Here is a 25,794-nt window from a genome sequence, read left to right as displayed (position 1 = left end):
TCCAATTCGTAGCGACCCTATAGGATAGTAGAATTGCCCCATTGGGTTTCCAAGGCTATAACAGAAGCCGACTGCCACATCTTTCTCCCACGGAGCAGACGGTGGGTTCAAAATGATTACCTTTTAGTTAGCAGATGAGCGCTTAACCATTGTGCCACCAAAGCTCCAACACATACAGACAAGAGAAAATGAAGATGTAAAAAGTCATCCAAGGAAGTCTCTCTAAAAAGATAAAACCAGTAGGGGAAGCACCGGCTATTTTAAAGGCAGTGAAACTATTCTCCATGGTACTGTAATGGCAGATGCAAGGCATTATGCATTTGTCAAAACCCATAAGACTGTACAACACAAAGAGTGAGCCCTAATGCAAACTATGGACTTTAGTTAATAATAATATATCAGTATTGGTTCATCAATTGTGACAAACATAGGATGCTAATAATAGAAGAAACTGTGCAGGAGGGAGAGGAGGTGTATGGGAACTCTGTGCTTTCTGTGAAAATTTTCTGTAAACCTAAAACTGCTCTTAAAAAAAAAAGGTATACTAAAAAATAAGACACAAACTTGGGACTTAGATCCAGAACTCTGATAACAAAATCATGTGGCTCTGCAAAGTTACATAATTGAGGCCCCAGTTTAAATAAACACGCTTCCCAGCTGCCAAAACACTTTGCAAACAATAGGCCCCCCAAAATCGATAAGTTTATTTAAACAATGCATATATAATTGGTACCACTACATTTAGTGTTTGCCAATCAATTGTATCCATGAGATAAAAGACAATAGCCAGGTCTTAGGAATCTGTAAGCTTCAAAGCTGTTTTTCCATTTAAATGTGTAACTCTTTTTTTGGTAGCATATGAACTTCTTATATTTATTTTTAGGCACTCTGCACCGAGCTGCCTGCATCGTGTCAATGTTTGCTGTGCTAACTTTGCATCTAAAGGTTACTCAACACACCGAGATATGAAAAAACACTCACACGTTACCTTGAAGAAACTGTACTTGGAGTCTGCTGTATGTTCTAGTGGTGTTAAATGTCAAAAAATACTGGAAATATATAAGTATTGGGAAATGAGCTGCAGCTGCTGCCCTAGATTGCTTATGCAGCTAAAAGATAGGAAGATGTCACTGTACTTCACTTCAGGTTGGGCGTTCCAGTGTCAGTCTGTCAGGTTTCAAAGAGGAATACAAGTTGGAAGGTAGAAACATAAATCAGTAGCTGTTCATAAACAAAAGAAGCAGTAACAATGGAAAGAAAGATGGAGGGAACGCAAGAGCAATAATCACCGCTCTTGGCTGAGTGTTCTAGTACTCTTACGTATGCTATCTCATTTAATGCTCACGACAGCCCCGAAAAGTGGGGATATTAAAATCAATTCTGCAAATGAGGAATCTGGCACTTGGGCAGGACAAGTTACTGGCCAAAAGATAACTTGTGTCATTCTCAAACTGATAACACAAGTAACTTCTTCATGGCTTATTTCTGAGTGAACATTCTGCTCTAGGCTATAGGTGGGCAATGAGACCTCCGGTGTCTCTCCCTGGTGGGAGAAGTCCCTTCCAGTCATCTCTGGATTTCTCCAAAGGCATCAGGCAATCACCTTGTTATGAATTGAATTGTGTCCTCCAAAAATGTGGGTCAACTTGGGTAGGCCATGATTCCTAGTATTATGTGATCAGCCACCATTTTGTCATCTGATATGATTATCCTGTGTGTTGCGAATCTTACCTCTATGATGTTAATGAGGCAGGATTAGAGGCAGTTATGTTAATGAAACAGGACTCAGTCTACAAGATTAGGTTATTTCTTGAGTCAATCTCTTTTGAAATATAAAAGAGAGAAATGAGCAGAGAGACAGGGGGACCTCATACCACCAAGAAAGTAGTGCCCGGAGTAAAGCATGTTCTTTGGACCTGGTGTCTCTGCGCTGAGAAACTCCTAGACCAGGGGAAGATGCATGACAAGGACCTTCCTCCAGAACCAACACAGACAGAAAGCCTTCCCCTGGAGCTGGCACCCTGAATCCGAACTTCTAACCTACTAGACTATAAGAGAATAAATTTGTGTTTGTTAAAGCCATCACTTGCGGTATTTCTGTTACAGTAACACTAGACAACTAAGACACACCTGGATTAGATTTGCAAACCTTGGCCCACGAGCTGAATCTGGCCCACTTCTTGGTTTTGTGCCTTTATTGGAACACAGTCAAGTCTATTAATTTACATACTATCTCTGGATATTTTCACATTACTACAGTAGAATTGAGTTGTTGTGACAGAGACCCTATGGCCTTCAAAGCTTTTGTTGCTGACCTCTGACCTAGATCATGTGACTGTGTTTAATTTTTTTCTTTTTTTAATGTTGACAGGCTTACCTGGGAGCAATTAGGCTGGCATATCATAATATAATAATCCATTACTTTATTGCCTGAAATCTATTAGAAGGAATATTCTTTTTCCCTTTACACATACCTGCTGGCAACTTGATTTACTTTAACGACATTTATGAAGAACCTACTATGTTCCAAATAAACAGAAATTCTTATTCCATTTTGGCTCATGGTAGAAGCCCTCTGCAGGGCCTTTGCTACATTTTTTCCTCTCCTTCAGGTTCCCTGAGCCACATGTCCACCTGTTTATTAATTGCCACCCACAACACACACCTCCTTACTGCCCTTGGTTCAAAAAGTCTCGAAGCAGTAGAGCTGAAAATGAATCATGAAGAAAGAACCAAAAAATTTCAAAATTTCTTAATACAAATAACATTTAGGGTTGCTATCTTTAGACCAGTACCTTACTCTATACTATTTTGAAAATCTTACTCAAAGTATCTTTAACAATTCTAATTATCCTTGTGAGGAAGAATCAGGCGATATATGTGGTGTGTAACAGAATATGAGGAGGGACCAGGCCCTGGAGAAGGACATCATGCCTGGTAAAGCAGAGAGTCAGCAAAAAAGAGGAAGGCCCTCGACGAGATGAATTGACACAGTGGTTGCAACAATGGGCTCAGACATAATGCCATAATGATTGTGAGGATGGTGCAGGACCAGGCAGTGTTCCATTGTTATACATAGGGTTGCTATGAATTGGAACCGACTCAACAGCATCTAACAACAGAATATGCTGAAAACTCTTCAATGCTCTTTGAAGAACCAGGCCTCTCTGATGAACTGAGAAATAAATATTTACTCTCTTTTGCTACCCAGATTGATTGGGAGTAAAAATGCAAAGTATCATTTTGTATCAAATGAAGATAACCGATATGCCCTTCCAATGCCACTGCCACATTCTTTTAATATTCCAGCAGTACACAATTACCTTACAACAATACCAAATAATTTTAACTCTCCTTTCACAAAGACTCCAATTATAACCCAATTCCTTTCAGATTAAGTACACTTTGATAGCAATTCCCTTATACCAAAAAATACAGCCCAAGATAATGGGCTGTGAGTATAGTTTCAATGCTAATAAGAGGCAGCTTAACAGCCTTGAGAAGTTCATTCTGACTACATTTTCATTGCAGTGATAAACAGCATATAATGCCCCTCAATTATAGCTTTAATGTAAAAAAATGAAGTTATACGACAATTTATCCCAACTAAATTGTAATTTCAATTTGTTGCCCTTTTAATAAATAAAAATTCCACTTACCCATTCCTTTGTTCTCAGGTTGGGTTTTGACAGTGAGATCAATTACAGGAAAAGAAGAATTACGGATGAAATCAATGCTACCACTATAAGTAAATGAGTGAGCGTTTGTTCAAGCCACCAAACTTAAAACTCTTCTCTCCACTTTTCACTCAGAAAGCATTGGAAAAGAAAATGTTATTGATAGTTGAAACTTAAGTGGAGTCATGGATTCTAGCCTACTATGAGCAACAAAACAATGGAACATATTATAGAATGCTTTCGCGCATATGCTAAAGTTTATTTTTAGATGCTTTATTGGAGTATATTTACATTCAGGAAAGCATACCTCTCATAAGTGTAAAGCTCTATACATTTTCGCAAACTGAATATACGAGTGATGTCATAAACCAGATCAAGTATCAGAACATTACTAGCACCCCAGAAGCCAGTCACAACTTTACCTTAAGGGTTAACTGCTATTTTGACTTCTGACAGCAACGACTAACTTTGCCTGTTTGCGCTTTATATAAGTAGAATCAAACTTTTGTGTCTGTCTTTATTCACTTAGTGCTTGGTGTGCAAGAGTGATTCATATTGTTGTGTGTGTGTGTGTGTGTGTTTCATTCCATAGGCCAGTGTGACCCAAAGATGTTTTCACAGACAATATTTTGTTTACTATTTTATTCATTATGGATGTATGTATTTTGAGTTTGACAAAATAGCACAGCAAGAAGACCAAATCTATCATTTCAAGGAAGCTTGTAACAAAACTGAGTGGTGCCAACAGTTAGCTCACTCAGCTGCTAACTGAAAGTTTGGAGGTTGGAGTTCACCCCGAGGCACCTCTGAAGAAAGACCTGGCAATCTACTTCCCCCAAAAATCAGCCACTGAAAACCCTGTGGAGTACAGTTATACCCTTGCACACATGGGGTCCCCATGAGTTGGAATCAACTCGACGGCAACTTGTTTTTGTTTTTTTTTGTAACCACACTAACCTTCAAAAGACAGCAGCAATTCTGTACGTGAATGTTCATAGTAGCTTTATTGGTAATAGCAAAATAATGGAAACAACTCAAATGTCCTTTAATAGGTGAATGGTTGGACAAACTCTGGTATGTCAGACTAAAACCAAACAACCAAACCCATTGTCGATTCTGACTCTTAGAGACCCTAGAGGACAGAGTAGAACTGCCCCATAGGGTTTCCAAGGAGCACCTGGTGGATTCGAACTGCCAACCTTTTGGTTAGCAGCCCTAGTACTTAACCACTACACTACCAGGGTTTCCATATACCCAACTACTCAACTATAAAAAGAAATAGAATTGGTACATGCAATAACCTGGATGGACTTCAAGTAAAATATGCTTAGTGAAAAAAGTCAATCACAAAAGGTTATATATCGTATGATTTCATTTATATAACGTTCTCAAAATGACATAACTGTAGAAGCGGAGAACAGACTAGTGGGTGCCAGGGGGCAGGGATGAAGAAGGTAGAAGGTAATGAGCTGGGGAAATGAGTGCAAATATAAAGAGGTAGCACTAGTAAGTTCCTTTGTGTGATGGAACAGTTCTGTGTGTTGATGGCAATGGTGGCAACTGAATTGATAACTGGAATAAAACTGCATACAACTATATACAGATAGTCCCCAACTTATGACGTATTCAAGTTACGACGAACGGCAGTTATGATTGTTTGTTTTTTTTGTTGTTCATCCTATCATTGGTAATATGTACTACATACAACATTGCAGCTGATGTTATCGTTCTCATGCCAGCCCCCAAAGACAAATAAAGATCAGATTTGTAAAGATACTGATAATAAAAGGCAATAATAATGAAAACTAAAAATAATAATAATAATAAGGTATTCAACTCACATCAGAACCAACTTACAACGAAGTTATTGGAAGGGAACGCTGTCTTAAGTCAAGGACTACCTGTAGGCACAAAGAAGCCTTGGTGGTGCTAGGTACTTTGAAGGCAGTGGGAAGGATAAGGATAAAGGAGAAAGGGACTCGAGACTGGAAGATAAATTAACGGGCTATTTCAATAGCAAGAAGCCCTCGTAACACCATGGTTAAGCACTCAGCTGCTAACCAAAAGGTTGGCAGTTCAAATCCAACCAGCACCTCTGTGGGAGAAAGACCTGATGATTTGCCTCCATAAAAATTACAGCCAAGAAAACCCTATGGGACAGTTCTACTTTGTCACATGGGGTTGCTATGAGTCGGAATTGACTCGATGGCACCCAGCCACACAACAACAATTACAATAGTACAGGAAAGAGATGATGAGGGTCTAAACTATGGTTTATTAGTTAGAACAGTGTTCAGTCTGCGTATAAATAAGCTAATAATGTAAAGATGGATTAAAGAATCGGAGAGTAAGCATGTATGAATAGGAGTATCAGGCAACATGACTCGAAATCTGAGTTTCAGGTAAGACTGTCCTGTGCAAAGAGGGACCTAGCCTGTCTGGGAGTAAGAAAGCCCCCACTCCTGGCCTCCGTCCCTCCAGTAGGAGTGAGCTAAGAGCCCCAGAGCTCTGCACACTTTTGTAAAGATCTTCCCCTCCCCGCCACCACACAAACACAAATAGATTCACAGTTTCACTATCTGCCTTGGGATCATCAGGACTAACCCACTTGTGCTCTTCATCCTTATTTATGTGGGCCACAGCAAGAAGCCCATAGCTCTCAGAACACCAGTTCCTCATCCTCTATTGGAGTTGCCAGATTTAGCAAATAAAAATAGAGGATGGTCAATTATATTTAAATTTCAGTTAATCTACATTTTTTTAAAGTATAAGTGTATACCATACAATATATGGGACATACCTATACTAAAAAACTATTTGTTATTTATTTGAAATACAAATTTCACTGAGGGCATTCCTTATATTTTAGCTGGCAACTCTGTCTACACACTCTAATCCTTCAACAGCTCTGTGTAAAGCCTTTTCTAAACCCAACTCTCACTTCTCCTGACCACCTGAGTCCTTTCCACAGTGCTCTTTGGAGCTCACTGTTGGACATCATCAAAATCCTCAACATCTTTAGCCTCTTTTCATGACCTTGTTTTTCTCACTGAAACAGGGCTCCCGTCTGGGAACACCGTTTCCCCTGTAGCCTTTTCCTCCCCACACCCTGTGTATCACTAGTCTGGTTGTGACGTAGGCATCCCCTCTCCCTCCCAGCTCCCACCCCTCACCAGCTCCGAGTCCCTTGGCATTAGATTATATCATCTCTCATACTCTGTTTCTCTAAACATCTATGGCCCCCAGCAGTGGTGTATCTACAGAAAATAGCACCTATGGCAATTAGTCTTAAATTGCTGAATGATCTCTCACAGCTGGCTATGGAAGTGTGATGTCTGTGGTAACTGCTCATTGCTCTCTCCTGCCCAAGTGGTGCCCAGGGCACGCACCCTCCCTGCCACACCTGCCACACCTTAGATATGCCTCTGTCCAGGTCATCCCCTCCTCCAATTCCTTGAAGATACTAGTTCCTGGCACACTGTCATTTTCTACGAAACCAGTCCTGTCATAATTCATGGTGATTCCAATATGCATGCAGATGATAATTCCAAAACCTTGTTTCCTCATCTCTTTGAACTCTTCTGCATATTATTTCAGTCATCTTCTCACACAGTCATGCCCTTGGCCTTGTTGTTGCCAAAAATGGTAACCCTCCACATTTTAGCTCACTCCCTTCTGCTCAGTCTCTTCAGTCTTTCCAGTTTACACCCTTCAGTACTCCAACTCAATACTTCTTTGACAGCCTGGCATCTACAGTCCATTGATCCTACTTTTGAAACTGCCTCTTAACTCTTTACACCTTTGCTCCACTTCTTACCCAGCTAAAATTCGGTAGCCAATTGTTACCATCACTTCTTTGCATATGCCCGCAGCACCTTTGCTCTCTCTCTCTTTGGCCTACTCACTTGAAAAGTGCAACTCTGGTCAAATCCAGCTGTGCTCTTGGCCTCACCTACACCCATACAACTAAATGAAGCTGGAAATAAACACAAGACTGCTGAATCGTCCCACTTTAAATTCATTTTCGCTCTCCTCAGATGAGTCCTTAAAGTGGCCAGACAATCATACTACATTTCCCCAGTCCACTCACTCTCCTGCTTTCTTTGGTGACTATTTGTACCTTCTCTTCTCGCTTCAAGCCTCTCAGTTCCTCCTCGTGTCTCACTTTCATTTTACTAAGAAAACAGAGGCAATCAGATGAGAAGTTCCACAAGTTCCTTCCCTCACACCTGTCATCTACCAGCGTCTGTGCCCTGTAACTCTGCTTTTTTCCTGTTACTATGAGTGATATAGTTGTGAGTCGGTACTATGAGTGGGGAGTCCTTAGGTGGTGCAAAGGTTAGCTCACTTAGCGACTGACTAACTGAAAGGCTGAAAGTTCATGCCCACTCAGAGGCTTCTTGAAAGAAAGGTCTGGTAAACTACTTCCAAAAAAATCAGCTACTGAAAACCCTGTGGAGCACAGTTCTACTCTGAGGCTAACATGAGTCAGAGTCAACTCCATAGCAACTCGTTTTTGGTTTTACTATGTGTGAACCTCCCCTATTGCCAGGAAAGGCCAATGCCTTCACTTGTACACTTGTTCCCATCCTCTTTTGTCTACTTCAAAATATTAGTCTAGAAATTTTCCCTTTCTCTCTTACAACAGCTATTTTGTTTTATCTACTGAATCTTTCTCATCAGCATATACATATTTAAAGAAAAAAACCTTCTCTTAACCCCATTTCTCATTCCAACTATCCCACTCCCCATTTTTCTCCCCCTTATAACAGCAAAACAAGAGTTTTCTACACTCAAAATCCCTAGTTTCTCTCTCACATTCTCTTTTGGGCGCACTTTAGTCAGGTTGCATTATCACCACTTGATTGAAACAGAGCTCTTGTCAAGGTCACAGTTGACCTCCATGTTCTAAATACAAGTCAAATCTCAATCCTTATTTTACTTCACCTATCAGCAACATTTGTTACATTTGATCTCTCCCTTCTCTTTGAAGCACTTCTTCCCTTAGCTTCCACTTACTTTCCTTCTTCACTGGCCACTTATTCTTGGTCTCTTTTGATTGTTCTTTCCCATCTATCAAAACTTGGAATGTTGGAGTGCCTCCAAGTTTGGTCCTTGGACTTCTTCTCTCAATGCCTTAGGGGTCTCAACTGATCTGACAACTAACAAATTTCTGCCACCAGCCAGACTGAACTTATTTAATGGTTTCTTCAATATTTCCATTTGAATAGCTAATAACTATCTCTAATTTAATATGTCAAAAATTGAGCTCATGGTCCAACCATTCACCCTCCCCACCACACAAAAAATCTACTTCTCCCATACTCTTCTATCCCTCTGTTTTTACAGGCCCAAAATATTGGAGTCGAACTTGATTCTTCTCCTTTTCTCCACCCTACAACATCTGAGCAATCAGCAAATCTTACTGACTCTCCCTTCAGAATGTACCTATAATCCATCACTTCTTACCACAGTAACTGCTACTATTCTGATCCAACCATCTCTCACCTTGATTTTTGCCATGGACTCCTAACTGGTCTACTTGGTTTCATTCTTATCCCCTGCATTCTGTGCTCAACTCCCAAACTAGAATGATGCCATTATTAAGTATGCCAGTGCATGTAGATCCTCTTCTCAAAACCCTACAATGCTTCCAATCTCACTCAAAGAGCTGACATCTTCACAATGGCTTTCAAACACTACAAAGTCCACTCCTCCTCCCATTACTTCACTGACCTCATCTCCTGTTAATCCACTTCCCTCCACTGGCTCTCTCCACTCCAGCCACATTGACCTCCTTGCAATTCCTGTAACGTGCCGGCCACACTCCTGCCTCAAAGCTCTTGGACTTACTGTATCCTCTCCCTGAAACTCTTTTTCCTAGCTATCTACCTACTTTCTTACCTTCTTTAAATAATTTCTCAAATGTCTCCTTCTCAGAGAGGCCTCCTCAACTGCCTTGTTTAAAATGGTAACTGACTCCTGCCATACTCCCCACATTCCTTACCTGGGTGCTTTAGTTTTCCATTTTAGTACTTAAAAAAACCCAAACCCATTGCCATTGAGTCGATTCTGACTCACAGTGACCCTACAGGACAGAGTAGAACTGCCCCATAGGGTTTCCAAGGGGCTGCTGGTGGATTCTAATGGCCAGCCTTTTGGTTAGCAGCCAAGCTCTTGACAACTCTACCACCAGGGCTCCCTTTAGCACTCAGCAACAGTTAATATATGCATTTAACTCATTCATTTCATGTATTGTCTATTTCCTGTTACTGAGATGTAGTGTCCACAAAGGCAAGGAGTTTTGTTCCCCCTTATCCACTACCCACTACTGAATCTCTAGAGCCTCAAACAAAGAATGCTGTTGTTTACCAATATCCATGTTATGGTTTTCTTGGCCAAGTAGGAAGACAAAGTTTTCCAGAGCCTACTTACAGTTAGATTGGAATTACGTGACTAACTTCTGGCCAGTGGAATGTGGGCAAAATTGTTCTAAGCCATCTCCAGGCCTAGTCCATAAAAACCTCCCAAGAGTGAGTCTCTCTTTCTGTTCACAAACTTGGAGGCCATTTGTTAAACATGATAGTACTTCAGGGCAGAGGAGCATGGATCCTGGAACGGGCAGCATTGGATTGTGACACAAGCAAGAAATAAATCCTGATTGCATTAAACTACTGATATTTTGTTATAGTTGTTAGTTGCCATTGACTCAGAGCCAACTCAAGGCAACCCTTTGTACAATATACCAAAACATTGCCTGGTCCTGTGCTATCTTGTGATCAATGGTATGCTCAAGTCCACTGCTGTGGCCACTGTGTATTTTGAGTGCCTTCATACCTAGAGGCTTATTTTCCAGCCCTATCGTTGTTGAGTGTCATTGAGTCGATTTTGACTCATAGCTACCATATTTTTTTGTGATTCATAGGGTTTTCATTGGCTAGTTTTTGGAAGTAGATTGCCAGACCTTTCCTCCTAGTCTGTCTTAGTCTGGAAGCTCCTCTGAAACCTGTCCACTGTGAGTGACCTTGCTGCTTTTGAAATACCAGTGAGATAGCTTCCAGCATCATAGCAACACACAAGCCACCACAGTACAATAAGCTGACAGTCAGGTGGTGTTTTAGAGTTGTTTATTTAAGGAATTAACCTATGCTGAATATTATAGCACTCAATACATATTTATGAATCATTAATAAAAATTTTATATTTTTTTATTAAACTCTCCTTAAAAAGTATAACTCTATCCCCTAACTTAATAAAGAAAACATAAAGAACACAATTTAACTATTAGTATCAAATATTATCTTATGCTACACAACCCGTCTACAAAGACATTTGCAATGCAACTGCTGTGTGCCCTTTATACTTTTCAAACACCCTTCTTCTAATTGTGGTTTCTTTTCTCTCCTCCTTTTTTCTGATGCTATTTTTCTTTGCTCACTGTTACATTGACTTCTTGGAGCTTCATTGTTGGTTTTCTGTATCTAATCTTACATATGGGAATCCCTACTTTTCTCCATTTTTGTTTTTTCCTTCATCATATTTCCTTTCCTTTTTGTTGTATTGTCTTCCCTTTTTAGCTATGATAATGGCAAGACTTGAGGTTTTTAGCAGTCACCATTAAATGAGAGTATTTTCTGGTTTGTAAACCATCTATCATACAATATCTTCTTTGCCAGCTCTTGGCTTGTCTTCCTTCTCGTCACGAATACTCGCAATAAAAACCCTTTTCAAATTCTTCTGAAATTTGAGTCTGTCAGATATATCATCACCAAATAAAGGTAATAGAATAATACAAACAAATTTGGGGTAATTCTTCTTTTTTTTCTCAAATCGTCTGTAGATTTACCTTAGCTAGTGTTACTCTTTATAAGAGTAAGTTTTCTTTTTTCATATTTCCAAATTTCCTGGTAGACTAAAACAATCCCTTAAAGACTAGAGGAAATGTTATTCCTTGTAGTAACACTTGAGATTATTTTCAAACACAACCTTTATAAAACAGTTTTAATCTAATCAAAATGTAGTTATAGCCCAGAATTAAAATATGCAAGAAGTGAGTTCCTTAATGGTTTATTTCAATGGGACGTGAAGTTAGAATTGTTAAGAAAAAATGAAGAATGCTAATTAACCAGAGTTGGAAAGCTGAGGATGAGATAAAATATCCTGATGTGAACTCTTGATCAGCCTTTCTAATTAAAAGTTCACACAGACCAGGTGACCAGATGGTGCAAAACTGTGATGACCATGGCTATTCAGTCTCCTGGGGATTATTTCAGTTTGTTACTCCACTAACCAGCAGGGGGAGACACAGAATGCTCCTTGTAGCCCAAGGTACAATTCCCTGGGCCTTGGGACCTCATTAGACCTTTCTTTGTCCATAACAGGTAGAACACGTTTGTCTAGTCTGACAACGCTCACCACTCTTACCGTTTTGGGTTTCTTGAATTACAGCTGATTTTGCATCCAAGTGACTCACTAGAAGGGAGGGACTTCTGTGTATTTGTTGCTTTTGCAGATAGGAGATCATATCAATGATGGTTTTTTATAAATAAATTTGGCCTATGGCTCCAGAACATTGACCAATCTGATTGAAGTTCAGCCATTTGAAAAAATTAAACTGCCCTATCTCCTAATCACTACCTCTGATAATCTTAGCTAACAGTCAACTTCATAGAAGCTAACAAAAGGAATTTTTATAGCTCTAATGACAAACTATATTAAAATTTTTAAATGTCTAGATAGATAAATAAATAGCTGCCATTGAGTTGACTTCAACTCATAGCAACCTTATGTACAACAGTATGAAACATCGTCCAGCCCTGTGTCATCCTCATGATTGACGGCACATTTGAGTTCATCATCGTAGCTATTGTGCTAATCCAGCTCACCAAGGGTCTCCCTCATCCTCACTGACCCACTGCTTCACCAAACATGATGTCCTCCTTCAGTGATTGATCTCTCCCGATGATGCGTCTAGAGCAAGCAAGGTGAACAATGTTCTGGTATGACCCATAAAGTTTTATTGGCTAATTTTTGGAAGTAGATAGCATCACGAAGGACAAAAAGTCATGCTCCATTCCTTCAAGGATGTTATCTTCACTATATTAGCAGAAGAGTAGAAGAAATGGACTGCTAGGTAGCTATGATTCTCAAGAATTAAAAAGTATATTCAAAGATAACTTCAACTTCATATTTATTTATTTGTTACTCAACAGTTTTTTTCTTCCTCAGGCTTTAATCTTAATGATTTATTATTGCTTCAGAGAAAAGTTTCAAAAAAGCTTTTTGACAAGCACACCTCAAAGTCCTTTAGATAATAACAAAGGCAAAACAACTTTCAGGGAAGGCTTATTTTGCCTTTTCCCATTTTGATTTCCTTGATTAATAATTTTATCTAATCTTCTACTAATTTTATAGAACATTGGGTAGGGTTGATGACTTTGGAGAGCTGAATTCCTGTTTGCGTTATATAAAACGTATGTGGGTTGTTGCTTTTTAATAAGTCATTTAAAAAAAATAACGATTAGATGTGCCAAAATCCCCCCCAAGTCTCACTTAACATCCCTTTCTAAAAGGAAAATAAAACCTTACATGTTTACACGAAGCTTAATTGCCAGTTTACAGGCATTTTGGTGGTTGAAAATGCATGGTCTTGACTGAGAAAGGAGAATGAGAAGTAGATGTACTATTTCCAGGAAATAAAACAGAGGCCAGCAACTTCTGGGGTCATACATAAGCATATGCCTTTGGAAGGTCTCGGGTTTTGCCAGTAGAAAAGGAGCAAAGAAATAAAAAGAGGGAGAATGAAGAAATGAGGAGGTAGAATAAAAGGGAAGTAGCAAGAGAAATTTCTGACTCTGCACTTAAAAGCTATTTACTGGAAACAGCATGCGACGGTGGGAAAAGCTGGGCTGTATAAATTGGTAGACTTGGGTACAAAATTTGTCTCTTCTGCTTAATGGCAATATGACCCTGAGATAGTCACTTAATCTCTTTGGACCTGTTCTTTATCAGTGCAGTACTGGGAGTCCAACCATAGGCTTGTTAGGTGGTGAAGTGAGATAATATTCTTGAAGCTTAAGGTCCAATCACTGCACAAATAAGGCAAGCAATAAGTGTTAGTTCCACTGTTTTCACCAACCCTATCATAGAACTATAAAGTTTACCTGACCTAAGGGAACTTAAATTCATAACATTTCTCCACAGATTATTTGTATCGAAGATTCATTCTCAGTAATTGAGTCTAGTAGTTTGGGTAACCATTGCATTTACATAATGAAACTGGCCGTGAACAATCCCCCAATGGAGAGGAGAAATGAATTAATAAGAAATTAGCAGGACGTGAGGAATGCTATAAAACCGAGGAGTACAGGGTATGATGGGATCAAATAACAGTAGGACCCAATCTTGTCCAGCCAGTCAGAGGAACCGCCCGGGAAAAATTGATATGAGGCTAAGATATGAAGAATAAGAAAGAGTAATTTGGGCAAAAGAGGGCAAGAGCTGTTAGAGATAGAATGGAAAAGGGGGATGGTGGGTTTGAAGGATAAAAAAAAATACTCCGAGTGGCTAGAGTATGGAGAACAAGTACCTTCAGTCTTTCATCCGGAGACAGTAACTTATGGATCCAACCACTGGATCCTCTCTCTTCACTTTCTTTTTTTCCTCCTGCATTTATCAGGTAACTTTCATTGCCGGAGTGGGGGTTGGGTGGGGAACAGCAACTATAAAACAGTGTGGGTGGAGGAATCTTAACCTCTGGTCATGTTTACTAGTTTCTACCTAGTTAGAAAAGATGTAGAAATCGTCAAATACGATAATTCTAGAACACATACTAACTCTAAACTCTGGGCCCACACAGTCAAATGAAACACTGGGAGCATCAATTTATTCACATTGTGTGGGTGGGAGCTGAACGATTTCCTGGCTCAGAGGAAATAAAGACCACCTTTCTCTGCCTTATTCTCTCATCACTTTTGACTAGTCTTCCTCCAGCTCGTCCTCTATGTAGCAGGGGATAAAAGGGCCAGCCTGCATTCTCCTGACAGACAGTAGCTACTGTGGAAATGCAAAAACTGTCTACCCTCTGCAGGATGACCGTAACACCATGAAAAGGCATTCCAGACACTCCTGCCACATTCAGAGCCTTTTGCTTTCTTCCTGTACTTTTTCTCACTCCCTTTGCATTTGAGAGTCAACCACCTTTATAATTCTTTAGTTTCCCTCCTAGTTTGACTAGCACTCTTGCCCTTGGGAGTTCCTCACCATCTTGATAAACTTCTAGGCGATCCTATCAGCTGTGATCCATCTACTTAGTTGAGACAATTGGCCAAGTACTTCCAACAGAATGTGTCTGTCTGGTGGCCAGGGCACTCTGTTTAATAACTACTGACTCTCTTGATCAATAGCTATGGTCAGAAAAGGCCTATGAAACATTTTACTGTCCTAGTTGATCATCTGATCTCCTTTAGACTCCTTGCTTTCCAGTTCAGTTCTGAAAAACAAGGATGGAAGAAAATGGGGCAAAAATTTTCCTCTAAAAGAATATGGTGAGGATAAAGAGCAAATTTTAAATAATCAAATTAAGGTATTCTGTAAGTCAGGGGTTGGCAAATGTATTTTGTAAATGGCCAGATAGTAAATATTTTCAATTTTGGGGGCCATACATACAGTCTCTGTTGCAGCTACTTAATTCTGCCTTTGTAGCAGGAAAGCAGCCACAGACAATATGTAAATAAATGAATGTCTCCAATAAAACTTTATTTACAAAAATAAGCATTCGGTCAGATTTGGCCCATAGGCTGTAGTTTGCCAGGCCATGCTGAAGTAAAAGGTACTATTATATTAAATACATTTTACTTTAGGTGTAATCAAGATATGCCTAGAAATTTCACACCGGAGGAGTCCGCTGAGACAATTTCGGTTGCTCTTGTATAATGCATTGCTCATATAGACTGCAGAGACGCCCTCAGGAAAGAGTGGAAACAGCCTCCAATCCACAGCGTGGGTTTTTATGATTATATTAACATTTGTAAAATACAGCATCTGAAAAAACAACTTTTCCTAATCAAAAGATGATAATTGTGATTGGAGCTTTATTTAGCCCCAACACTCTAGTCTGTCTGACGAATTCCCATTGACACTCTCATTGGCAATGAGACCATATGTCACTTACCCAATAACTTTGAAGCAATCACGGTGTCTTTTCATGTAAATCTTGCTAGGCTCATGGATCACTGCCCTGCTCTAGGTGATGTGTAGCATATCAATCTATCCCCAAATATGCACAATAAGTTTAACCACCCCATTTCCTTTTATTGAGTATTTGAGATTTTATTTATAAAGTGACTCCTGAGTACAGACTTGGCAATATCAAGCCAAGGTAGACTGACCCTGTCAAAATGCCAAAAAGCTTTTAGAGCGCTTTACTAACACCCCACTTGCCCAATTTCTTTTTGAACATCAATGCCGTCAGAACCCAGAGACAAAGCACAAAACCCTCTCAGCCAGTCAACTCCCATTGTTCTGTTTTACATTGGTTAAAAAAATAAATAAATGAACGGTGAAACAGATTGTTTTTGAAACTGATAACACAATTTGTTCTCCTGCTTCATATGTTAGATTTCCGCCTGCAGCAAATATTTACAGCAGAGTTTTAACCCTCTCAAAATCAGCTTGGTAGTGTAAGGGCTGTGACTGCCTTTCATGCAGTGCCCACGATAATGTGGCTTTAAGGAAGAAAAAGTAGTGACCTCAGACACTGTCCTGTGTGTATGGTCAATGTTTAGTTACAAGGAGATATACAGATAGAAAAGACTGTCAAAAACTTGTTGATGTCAATTATTTAGCATTCCCATAACCCATTTGCTGGTCAAAAATATCTTTAATTGATTCCATTGATACCTATGCTTCTTATTATTTATTACTATAACAAACTTCTCCATGGGAACAGCTAATTGTACGTCCCTGGTGGCCACTTCAAGTGGAATAAGCCTTGCACAGTGCAGCCTAAGATACGCTGAAAGGTCTTCAGCTTTGGGGATTTGATTAAAACTGTATTCCATGAACACATCAGCAACCATTGCCAAAACAAAATACTAATTTAAAAAATCCTTCTGCTTTACTGCTTAACACAATTGAAAGGAGCTTTGTATGTACGTGTGCATGCGCGCATGTGTGTGTGTGTGTGTGTGTGTGTGCACGCACACACGTGAGAGAGAGAGATGGGGAGTGGTAGCAGGAAGGAGGGGGTTGCATATGTTGTCTCTTCGGCAGACAATCATGTTTAATGGAAATACTGTGGCATTCTATGGCATAATAAGGCAAAAGGAAAGGGCAATCCTGCCAGCTGCATTGTGGGTATAAGAGAAATCTCTGACCTGGTGGTAGGACCACACACTATTGTACCAGAAAGCGAATGTATTTTCTATCTTGCCCAACCTCCACGCGCACACACACACACACACACACACACACACACAGACGCACACACCTTTAAAGGAAGCATAATTGTTAATCTGCTCTTTAGTAGAAAAGACAGATGTTATGGAAATAGTAAGCCACACAGCTAAGAGTGTTCTGTGGAAAGAGATTCCATAGGCAGCACTCTACATGGGAAGATTTAAGACAATTAAGCAGCCGTTGTGAGGCATGCAGATGAATAACAAATGCTAAATTAAATCAATACCAAACACTTTGTTGAAAATAGGTTAACTGTTTATTTTAAACTTCATGGAAGGGAAAAAAAAAAAAAAGTAAGCAACAGTAGAATTTGTCAAATACTTGGAGCAGAATACTGGCCTAAATTACCCACAGCAGCCCAAAGCACAGTGTGTCCCATGAAGTCCTGTCGACGGGCCCTTTTAAAAACGTTATTTCTCCAATTAAACAGCAACTCCAGAATCATTTTAAGGAAAATAGTGGTTGAGTGTGGGATTTGTAGAAACTTAAAGACCAAGACACTGAAACATTGGCCAGTAATTATGTATAGACTCAGACTTAGCCCAAGGAACCAATGGAGACTTGTGCCTCAGTTTCCCACATTTATCCACGTAGACTTAGAGAGTAAGAACACAGGGCATTTCCCATTTCTTGTCTGAACTGGTTTATAATCCCAGGGAACCCTGCCTTGAGTCTCTGCATGCTATGTGAACGAACCAAAAGCAACAGCTGTCAAAAGATATTTTTATATCATTCCAAAGAGTTACGAGTTTTAAATATCATGAGGTACAAAAGGGCCCATAGCTGATGCATTTCTTTAGTGTAATATTTATATACACAGAATAAACAAATGTTAGCTCTGATGTTGAAACAACAGAGAGAGCAACAGGGTGATAGTCTGCATATTTGTATATCAATTCAACAACCCCAAATGTTAATCTTTGCATTTGGAAGAAACAGAAAAGAGGAGAACTCTTTTATTGAGTGTTTGAAGACTGCTACCATGTAAAATACTTGTATATAGTTTATTGTACTTAATTCTCTCCACATCCCATGATAGAAGAACTACTAGTCTTAGTATTAGCAAGTTAGCCAACTGAGACTCCAAAAGGCTAAATGACTTGTCCACGATCATATCTGGTCAATGGTGGAATTGAGCCAGGAAATTTCTTGTCTGGCTGACTCCAAAGCCCAGAACTTTTCCTTACCATAACAAGGGACTAAAAATAGTCTCAGATGGCCTTTGAGATTGCATCTCTGTGCCTGTTTTATGATCATCCCTATGCTTCATAACCTAGTGTTAGTTATAGCAAGACAACTTCTCTCTAAAGTAATTCCAAGATGAGCAAATATGTGTCTCTAATACTCATCTCATTACTTTATCACCAGGATAATCTGGCCAAATTGAACTAATGATATTGGACTCATTAAGCATATATGTGTTAATTTTTATTTCTTTCTCTATATATTTAGATTTATATCTTACCTACTCACAAATTGATTAGAATTGAATTTTATGGTAGAGATTCCTTACCTGATGTAATCATTGCTTAGTTAATTGAGAAAGTCAGTTGAAGCAGGAAATTATAATTAAAGATACATATACCTTAAGCATATAAATATACATTCAATCGCCAACCTCTTGACACAGGATAAAAATATTTTCTTTGAGTCCATGGGCACACCCATAATCCATCACAGTCCACAATTTCTAGTCTTGGTTTTACTAAAATAAAAGAAAAACTTAGACATGTTCAAAGAATTACAATCAGGAATCTTTCTAGATAACTAACTGATTTTTCTCCTCAAGATGTCCCACTTGCCTCACCTATGCCTAATTCTACATCATTATTTTTTGCGACTTACCTTTATTGAATCTTTCCAAAGCTCTCAACTCAGTTCTCATAGAAACAATTTTATCAACTCAGTTCTCATTGAAACAATTTTATTTCTTTTTTGTAGTAATATTTCAAAGTTTATGGGATATTTAATTAAGTTTTGTATGATAATAATCACCACAACATAACTGCCATAAACTAGCTTGGGATCTGTGTTAGTTAACTAGTGCTGCTATAACAGAAATACCACAAGTGGATGGCTTTAACAAAGAGAAGTTTATTTCCTCACAGTAAAGTAGGCTAAAAGTCCAAATTCAGGGCATCAGCTCCAGGGGAAGGCTTTCTCTCTCTGTTGGCCTTCTTCTCATCAGCGTTGCCCAGACTAGGAGCTTCTCCGGACAGGGACCCCAGGTCCAAAGGACGAGCTCTGCTCCTAACACTGCTTTTTTGGTGGTATGAGGTCCCCCCATCTCTCTGCTCACTTCTCTCTTTTGTATCTCAAGAGATCGCCTCAGGACACAATCCAGTCTTATAGATTGAGTCCTGCTTTACTAACACAACTTCCACCCATCCTCCCTCATTAACATCATAGAGGCAGGATTTACAACATATAGGAAAATCACACAATACCAGGAATCACGGCCCAGCCAAATTAATACACACATTTTGGGGGGGACATAATTCAATCCATGACAGGATCAAACACAACTGGCTCTGCTCAATTGATGGGAGCATAAAAACATGGGCCCACCAGAGAAGACATCACTCAGCATTCCAAAGGGAATTTAGAACTTCAATTAAACCAGCACACTGGTTAAGAGGTAGTTAGCACCAATTGCAAAATAATCATAAAATAAAATAGCACCATTCGATAGGACAGAAGGTGTAAATGTTACTGGACACCGGAGAGGACCTGCTTACTGGAACTGTGCCTTGAGAACCCTGGCAGTAAAGTGGAAAAGGGAAACATGTTGTGTCACTGCCTGAGTCCTGCTTCACTAACCCACAATGAAAAGAGCCACCTGGAGGCTCAGTCCCACCGTGGCTCTGGGCCAATGAGAACTGAGTTTGAAGATACATTATTCATGTCCTCACATCAGCAAATAGGATGTGGAGAGAGGACCTTGTGAAGTTATTATCATATTATCTTTCGGATTCCTCATTATTGGCACATATCATACTGTAAGTATAGTCTGGGCTGCCCATATTAGGTCTCCAGACACTAGGGTATCTTTAGGGATCTCATTTATCACATATCTCCTTTGTTCTTGCTGAGGTAGGGTGTAGGGGCTCAGGAATGGGGAAGTAGAAGCGTGCTGTTTTTCCTGCTTTCACTCTGTGATGTCCTGGTCTACCTTCTGTTTTCTCCATTCTCCAGCAACGTTTCTCCCAGGATGACTCTCAACTAGGGCCATGCCAATTATAATAAGTATGGAAAATATACATTTTTATCTACAGAGATAAACTTTTCAGAAAGGTATTCATCACATGGATCTTTGAAGAATACATATTTTGTATTCGAGTAGACAATATATTCAACCTGGATTTTGGCAAAAGATTCAGAAACAGTACAGAAATGAATGGCACTTTTGTTCTTTAAAAAGACTAAGGATTCTATTAATTGTTACAAACTTAAATATAAAATCCCATACATAGGAAATGTACAGCTGGATCATTGTGGCTCTTCACCAGTTTCATTCTCTCATAGTTTATGCATATTCCTTTGTTCATTTAAAAGTGAAGATGTGAATTTTAGAACTGTAGAATTTTAGAGTTGGAAAGGCATTCCAGGTTATTTCGTCTACCCTTGGAACTGACCAAAGAGGAAAAAAACCCTGCAACTCTAAGAGGGTGGGTGAGTGAGTCAGGATGAGAACGAGGAAAACCTTCCTAAGACTACAAGTCTCCCTGTTAATATACTCTCTGGGCACCATGTTTTGGGAAAAACCTCAAAGATTAAATTAATAAATGGCAAGATGGGAAATAGATTCTTGGTGAATATTAGAAGAAATTTTTGACAAGTAGATCTTATTTCGTCAGTTCCTTATAGGAGTGCCTAACATATATTAAGTGCCACGTTAGAATTGGCTACTATCGTTATCTTGCCCTCTCTGTAACTATGGCTGTTCAAACGGGGAGGCTATGTGATACCTTGGCAGGTATGTTACAGAGGAGATTTAAGTGTCGGATGTATATTTGGAATTAATGCCATTCCAGTTCAGACATTCTGTGATAATGTTATCCCAGAGAAACAGAGGTATCTTTGCTGTTATGTACAAGCATCTGACTTTTGGGATGAGATCACAATATCTTTTCAGAGACCCTCCTTTTCCCACTGTCCCTGCATATGATATTGAATCTTGAAATTGGGAATATGAGGGACGCTTTTAAGATGTGTTCTTTCCTTGTATTTGACTCCTGTTTTCTCGCCTCAAAACCTCCTTCCCAGCTTCTAGAATTTCCCATCTCTGTCAGTACAACAATAATCATCCAATTGCTCAAGCCAGAAGTTTAGAGATTATCTTGGGTTTGCTAATTTCACCTTTCTGTTATTTTCAATCCACCAGTAAGTCCTATTGATTCTACCTCCAATATATATATTTCAACTACCTTCTCCTCTCCATCTCCATTGCCACCACCCCAACCACCATCATCTCTTGCATGGACTATCATCTAACTTCGCAGTGTTGTTCTTGTTGTTGCTAGGTTGCCATCGAGTCGGTTCCAGCTTATAGTGACCTATGCACAACAGAACGAAACACTGCCCCATCCTGCACCATCCTCACAATGGTTGCCATGTTTCAGCCTGTTGTTGCAGCCACCGAGTCAATTCAACTATTCCTTTACACTAGTTTCCCAATTTCCATTCTTGCTCCCCTCCAGTCCATTCTATCACAGCAGCCAGAATTATATTCTTAAAAATCAAATCAGATCATGTCTCTTTTCTTCTTAGTAAGACTCATAGCTCTTTTCTGCCTTGGAGCCTTTATGTGTGACTATTTTACTGAAATGAATTTTATACTCTTCACATAGCTAGTTTCTTCTCATCCTCCAGATTTCAGTATAAATGTCACCTCCCCACAGGGATCTTCACTAGACATCCTCTCTAAAGCTGGTCCCCCTGTTATTATCTGTCTCATATTTGTTTCATTCGTGGTGTTCATCACAATTTGTAGGTTATTTTTTGGTTTGTTTCTAATCTGTCTATTCCCAGAAGAAGTCCCTGGGTAGCATAAATAGTTAAGTGCTCAGCTACTAACTAAAAGGTTAGAGGTTGGAATCTACCCAGAGATGGCTCAGAAGAAATGCCTGGTGATATACTTCTGAAAAACCAGCCATTTAAAACCCTGCAGAGTACAGTTCTATTCTGAAACATATGTGGTCGCCAGGAATCGGAATGAACTCAATGGCAACTGGTTTGTTTTTTTGTTTTGTTTTCATTCTACCAGAAAATGTAAGGTACCTGGGGGTGGGGGTGGACTATGTTTGTCTCATTCATCACTTTATTACCATAGTATATAATAAGCTCTCTCTCTATGTTTATTAAATAAATAAACGAATAAAGTGTATCAATTCTCATAAGCACTTGGGACTACCTTTAAGAAGGTAGTGGTCAAAGGAAATGGAAACTGAGAAACATATCATGTGAGATGAACACTGTAGATTTTGCTTCCTTACATGAGGAACAGTGACTTGTTTATTTCTTCTTTCCAGTACTTGGCACCATGTCTGGGCTTCAGAAACTCCATGAATGAGTAAAGTAACAAATAATGGAACCTAAAGCTAAGAAAGAAATGGTCTAAACCTTGCCATTTGGATGAACAGCTCTGTACAAAACACATAGAAGTTGTTTGCGATAACTGTATTGCTGAGGATGTCATTCTGCAGGCAATGGTAAGAGTTCTTTTATTAGGATTCATTGTTTAATACACAGAGCGCAGAAGTCAGCCTCTTCTGTTCATCAATTTTTAACCTAGTTATGCTTTCTTCTTTCATGATTGTGAGAAGCTCACACAATGCCTTGGAATCTCACACCTTTCCTTGTTTTTAAAGTTTAGTGATTAATACTACAATATGAGTAATAATAAGGCTAATACTACTAATAACATGATTACTGTTGTTATTATTATCACTCATACTAATAGTATGATTACAGATACTTATTGAAAACTTACAAAGTGGAAGTGGTTTTCTGATATTGTTACACCTAATTATCTTTACAACTGCCATGGAAATAAGATCACAGACTCAGAAATAAGACTACTTTTGTTACATGAAATTTAATCCAGGAAGAAGTGAGGAATACTGAGTACCAACCAAAAGCAGAGGGCTTTACACCTCATTTCTTAAAATATTAGTTTTTAAGAATTCTCTTTTATAATGAGTACAACCAAAACCTCCTTTTGCACCGGACTCTCCCAGGGTTTATTTGGAAATTCACTGGAAAGGGAGGCCCTTGTACTTACAAATATACACACATCAAAAGGCAGTTAATAGAAATTTGAAAAGCAATCATTACATATTTTGAAGCAAGAAGTATCACTGCAAACAAGGTAAACTATACAACTGAAGGGAGATTCAGATATACGTTTAAGAGGAAAGAAAATTAGAGCTTTCGTTCTGAAGAACAAAAGGGGGCGATTCTAGTAAAACAATAAGACTATTTTTAATTAGCTGAGTTTTTAACTTTTTGAATGCATGACATTGTTTTTTGTTTATTTATTTTCCCTCACCTCATGGGGAGATAATACTACAATCTCATTTGCAGATGATGAAGATAGAAGCTGAAAGAGGTTAAATAAAATGCCAAATACCACATTGCTAGCAAGTGTCAGAAATGGTGATCTGTATTTCAAGAGGTTGCATGGTGGTTACTTAAATCTGAAAATTGGATTATCTGTTTTTTTAGTCTGTGTTCCACATACTAGGTGGGTCACCCTGGACACATTTTTTAACCAATCTGAGAACTCAATTTTCACATCTTAAAAAGGGGAAAGTGATAGTATCGACCTCAGGATAGTTGTGAGTATTCAAAGCCATAATCCATGTAAACTCCCAGGGAAACTCAGTAACATTCAATAAAACATTTGCTATTATTATTAACAGAGATTTGTCCCAAGGTCTGTCTGATTCAAGGGCCCAAGCACTTTACCACAAATAGTTAGCACGGAGGCTCCAGGAGAAATACTTGCCCAGGAAACAAAGAGATATTATCTCCAGCTACTGTAGTGATTTTTTTTTTTTTTTAAGCATTCAGTCTGATTGTACCCCTCTCTGAAAGTCCTTCAGTGGCTCCCTATCGCCTCTAGAATAATATCTAAACACAATGTGGCATCACATAGGAGAGACTTTATGATTGAAGGACAGCACAGAGTATGAATTCTAAAGCCAGACTGTCTAGGTTTGAATCCTAGCTCTGGCACCTGCTATGTGACTTTGGGCAAGTTACTTAACATCTCTGTACCTCACAGTCCACATCTGTAATACGGTGATAATAGTAGGCTCATAGGGTTGTTATAAGAATTAAATAAGTCAATTCCTGTAGAACACTTAGGATAGTGTCTGGCACATTATAAACACTCTATTTTTTTATGTTTTATTATGACTTGAGATGGGCTAGAGAGGAAATATGATTTGCATCAGCAGATTGCTGCTGGACAGTGGGTTGCCTTGATCAGGAATTAGCAGTGACCAAGCTACATTTGGAAACCCTGGTGGCATAGTGGTTAAGGGTTTCAGCTGCTAACCAAAAGCACAGCAGTTCAAATCCACCAGGTGGTCCTTGGAAACTCTATGGGGCAGTTCTACCCTGTCCTGTAGGGTCTCTATGAGTTGGAATCGACTCGATGGGAACAGGTTTGATTTTTTTGGTTTTAAGCTATGTTTAAGGAGCCCTGGTGGTTAAAGCACTTGGCTGCTAGCCCAAAGGTCGCCAGTTTGAACCCAGCAGCTACTCTGCAGGAGAAACTTGTGGCAGTCTGCTTTGGTAAAGATTTACAGCCTTGGAAACTCTATGGGGCATTCTACTCTGACTTTTAGGGTCACTATGAGTCAGAATCGACTGGATGGCAGTGGGTTTGGTTTGGTTTTTTGGAAGCTGCTTTTGTTTGAATGACTCTGGGCTTTATCATAAAATAGGTAAAAAGGAGATAAAATGAATAATGTCTAGGTTGGTGAGACAGGAAGAGAAATGCCATCACTAGAGGTTAAAAGCTCAATGGAACCAAATTACAATAAACTCCAATTGTATAACACACTGGGCCACATCACCGTCAGGTTAAAGAAACCACCCGGGCAATCTGCACATTCCTGGTGCAGTCCATAGTTTCCGGTCTGGTTGCATGATCCAAAATCGTCCTAATCTTGGTTATAGTTAGTGTCGACAAGTGGCAGGTTACATATCAATGGGGATGTTTCTGGAACCTGGGGCTGCCTGAAACACTCAAAACAGCCACAGAGATTCCAGAAATCTTCTGGGTGATAAATGCCTATTTCAACATCCACTTTTGAAGAGACTGGGTTGGGACAAATTGGAGTTCCCTAAGAACCTCCCTCCTGACTCCATACTTCTCAAGATGGGAAGGCGGATGCCTGACAGCTGTTTCCCTCCTATCTAAGCTTTCCTTACACATCCTTCCACCTCTCCAGGAGTCTCCATTTCAGACAGAGACTAGGGAGAGAATTGAAGTCAGTCACCCAGCTTGCTCCATCTGAATTTGGGTTATCACAGTTTTTTTTTTTTTTAATTGTACTTCAGGTGAAGGCTTACAGAACAAATAGTTTCTCATGAAACAGTAGTACACATGTTGCTTTATGACATTGGTTAACAACGCCATGACATA

Source organism: Trichechus manatus, unplaced genomic scaffold, assembly GCF_000243295.1.
Source record: "Trichechus manatus latirostris isolate Lorelei unplaced genomic scaffold, TriManLat1.0 scaffold00136, whole genome shotgun sequence".
Classification (NCBI taxonomy): domain Eukaryota; kingdom Metazoa; phylum Chordata; class Mammalia; order Sirenia; family Trichechidae; genus Trichechus; species Trichechus manatus.
Note: the sequence above shows the minus strand (reverse complement) of the source record.